The sequence below is a fragment of the Theropithecus gelada genome, chromosome 15, assembly GCF_003255815.1.
Source record: "Theropithecus gelada isolate Dixy chromosome 15, Tgel_1.0, whole genome shotgun sequence".
Taxonomy (NCBI): domain Eukaryota; kingdom Metazoa; phylum Chordata; class Mammalia; order Primates; family Cercopithecidae; genus Theropithecus; species Theropithecus gelada.
The window spans coordinates 17270700-17274625 of NC_037683.1; the positions used below are offsets into that span (position 1 = coordinate 17270700).

Sequence of the window (3926 nt, forward strand, 5' to 3'; positions counted from 1 at the left end):
TGCCACTCAGCAGAGTGCCACTGCTGACCTAGCTATTGTCTAACGTTATAATTTGTCTCCTAATGGAGGGATATATCAGTTGGCTACCAGAGTGTGTGGTCCTTTGCCTAAGGGACATGTAGGACTTTTACTAGGTCAAAACAGCAGCGCTATGCAGGGGTTAATGGTGGTCCCAGGAATTATTGATCCTGGTTTTACCAATGAAATCCTTATTATGGTACAAGTCTCACAATTTACATGCCTAGAGGCAGGGGAACGCATTGCACAATTCTTTTATTGCCGTTTTTTTTCTTTCTTATCTAGAGATGTGTCTCGTCAAGGAGGTTTCGGTAGTACTGGTAAAACTGTTTTCTGGGAAACGTTAGTTTCTGATCAAAAACCTTTATGTTCATTGCAAATTAATGGGATACTTTTTGAGGGATTAGTCAACACAGGAGAGGATGTATCTATTATATGTTTTGCTCATATAATAGATAAATGGCCTGATCACTGGAAAAAGAAACAAGTATCGGTTACTCTATCCGGCCTAGGTACTGCTTCTATAGTCTACCAAAGTATCAAGCCCCTGAGCTGTGTAGGACCTGAAGGACAACAAGGAAAAGTGTTCTTTTATATTGTTCCCATTAATATTAACCTTTGGGGCCGTAATCTTTTACAACAATTTGGTGCCTTTTTAAGCATTCCTCATATTTCTTCAGCTGCCAAAAATATGATGTTCAAAATGGGCTACAATCCTTTAAACTCTTAGCCATTATCCACAAGCCTCAAGCTTTACAATTAAAGTGGAAAACTACAACTCCTGTTTGGATGGAACAGTGGCCATTATCTAAAGAAAAACTTAAGGCTTTAAAGAATTTAGTTAAGGAACAATTGGCTGAGGGGCATATTGAACCAAGTACTTCTGCATGGAATTCCCCTGTGTTTGTCTCGTAAAAAAAAAAAAAAAAAAATTGGAAAATGGCACTTATTAACTGATCTTAGAACTGTAAATACTTGTATTCAACCTATGGGGACTTTATCCCCTGTAGCAGAAGAAGAATTGTCATTTGTAGAAAATAGAATTAGTGAAGCTCACTTTGATTATATTGCACCCAATCTTCCACTTTCATTGTGTCTTTTTCATACTCCCTATTCGCCAACGGCCGTTTTACACCAGGATAATAATATTCTGGAGTTGCTGTTTTTGGCTAATAAAGCCATTAAGAAAATTCACCCATATATTGATAAATTGGCTGAATTAATTATTAAAGGATGACATCAAGCTCGTCAGTTGCTTGGTGCTGACCCTATAAAATTTATTACCTGATTATCTAATATTACAATGGCGATTTTCTATAACACACCATCAAGCCCAAGCTATTGTCAGAGCCTGCCCATCTTGTGCTCCTATTATTGCACCTTTTTTAAGTCCAGGTATTAATCCTCGAGGCATTCAACAAAATCACATTTGGCAAATGGATGTAACTTACGTTCCTGCCTTTGGTCGTTTAAAATATGTTCATCATACTATTGATACATGGTCACATTTCCAGTGGGCTATGCCATTACCCTCTGAAAAGGCTGACTCTGTTATTACTCATTTACTTACTTGCTTTGCAGTTATGGGAGTCCCTGATGAATTAAAAACTGATAATGCCCCTGCTTATTGCTCTCGCAAATTGGCTGCCTTCCTCTCTTTATACCATATTCATCATTCCACTGGTATTCCATTTAACAGTCAAGGTCAAGCAATTATTGAAAGAGCCAATGCTACCTTAAAATTACAACTTTTAAAACAAAAAGGGGGAGATGGGCAAGATTTCCCAAAACATCAAATTCTGAAAGCCCTTTTTACTTTAAATTTTCTCAACCATTGGTGCCAATTACAGCAGTCTGTAGCGGTGAAACATTTTCAACAGCCTTTAGAAAAGCCACAAAGCAGTAATCTGTGGGTGTATTATCCTTCATTACAAGGGAAATATTTTTTTTCTCTCTTCCCACAAAGCAGATTTTACTTTTAAATATGTTCTTTATCTTCATTTTTCACACATACACACACACACGGAAATAATGCAGGTGAGTTTTTGATATAACTATGCTCTCAGAATACCTCTTATATGAAATTAATTATAGGAGTCGGGGCACCAGGGGAAAGGGAGAGGAAAAGGGGAGACGGTGCAAACGGCGTGCCCGCCATCTTGTTTGTGCCCCAGTTTCGTGCGTGCGCCATTCTCCAGGACTCACGCTTCCCGCTCTCCACTTCCCTCTGCGGTGCCTGAGCCTCTGCATTGCCTGACTCTGCAGGAGCACCAGGGCGGCTCCTGCTCTTCCTAGACTCCCTGCAAAGGCGTTTGCCGAAATGTCTACAGAAGGAGGATTTAGTGGTACTAGCAGCAGTGATGCCAGCAAAGCCTAAGTCCTTCTGGCCTCGGGTCATGGAAGAAGTCCGGAATTTAGCAGTGAAAGATTTCTGAGTGCACGAACTCCCACTGGCTCGTATTAAGAAGATTATGAAACTGGATGAGGATGTGAAGATGATCAGTGCAGAGGCCCCTGTGTTCTTTTCCAGGGTGGCTCAGATTTTTATCACGGAGTTGACTCTTCGAGCCTGGATTCACACACAGGATAGCAAGTGCCAGACTCTACAGAGAAATGATATCCCCATGGAATTTGATCAATTTACTTTTCTCATCCATATTGTTCCAAGAGATGAACTGAAACCTCCAAAGTGTCAGGAGGAGGTGCTGCAGTCTATAACTCCTGCTGAGCTAGTCCAGTACTATTTCACGCTGGCTCAGCAGCCCACCACCGTCCAAGTTCAGGGGCAGCAGTAAGAGCAGCCCACTGCAAGCTCCATGACCACCATCCGGCCTGGGCAGCTCATCATCGCACAGCCTCAGCAGGGCCATACTGGAGACAAGTCGTTTCCATCTTGACAGTTGAAACAGTGCCATGGCAAAGAGCAGCTGATCCGAAGAGTTCCTAAAGGAATTCCAGGAGCTAAATCTGAAAGCTCAGAGAACATTCACCTTCGGAACTTGATGTGTGGAGCCCCTGACATGGGGACAACTGAAAAAGTTAACTCAAGAAGCTGAAGGGGTTGTTCAACAAGCTGGGCAGCCAAAAACCCCACTGACTTTATTCCTGACTATGCTGGCCGTAGTAAATTTTCAGGTAACAGCTGGAGAATTTACATACTGGGCTTATATTCTTTTTCCACCCTTATATCAAGGTGTGGCCTGGGGAGACAGAGAAGTCCCAGTGTTTACTAATGATACTGCTAGGATGCCATCGCCTTTTTTAAACCAGGATCCTGAACTAGACACTGACACAGTAAATAGTTCATATCAATTTCGGGTTGAAGGGTTACCTATATGTCTTGGGAGTAGCCCACATTGTCTGCATCTTTCTCATGAGGCTTGGGCTGTTTGCTATAACCATAGTCATATCTCTGCCTTTACTATGATTATTGTGGCTCAAAGTTTCAAGTATAATCATACTGCAGTACTTAATGAAACTCTGCCAAGTACATTATTTTTATGCCCTATCCCTGATGTGTCTGGAGGTGTTTCCCAACTAGAGTGGACTAGATGTAGAGGTAGTGGGGCACGATTGTTGTTAGAAGTAAAAGGCAAGAGTCATAAATACCTTGTTACAGATTGGAGTGTACATGGAGATTTTCAGACTAAATTCAGCCATGTCAACCTGCGTTGGCATAAAGGTAATCACAACATTTCTGCAGATGGCAATGAATCTATTATTTGGCATGATGGTGGTCTATCACGCCCTATGCCACATTTGGCTAATACCGCACAAATACAAGGTCATATTTGGAAGTTGCTAGCTGCTGGTAAACCAATGTTCACTTTCACGGGAAACATGTCCTTAAATCTTACTAATATTGCTAACCCTTTCCATATATCTTTACATTGAAATAGTTCTAGATA

The 3926-nt window shown here is 41.4% G+C and overlaps 1 pseudogene; it reads left to right on the forward strand.

Annotated features, from left to right (window-relative positions):
* The first annotated feature begins 2205 nt into the window (after positions 1-2205).
* On the forward strand, positions 2206-2915 carry LOC112607681 (annotated as a pseudogene).
* Positions 2916-3926: the final 1011 nt, after the last annotated feature.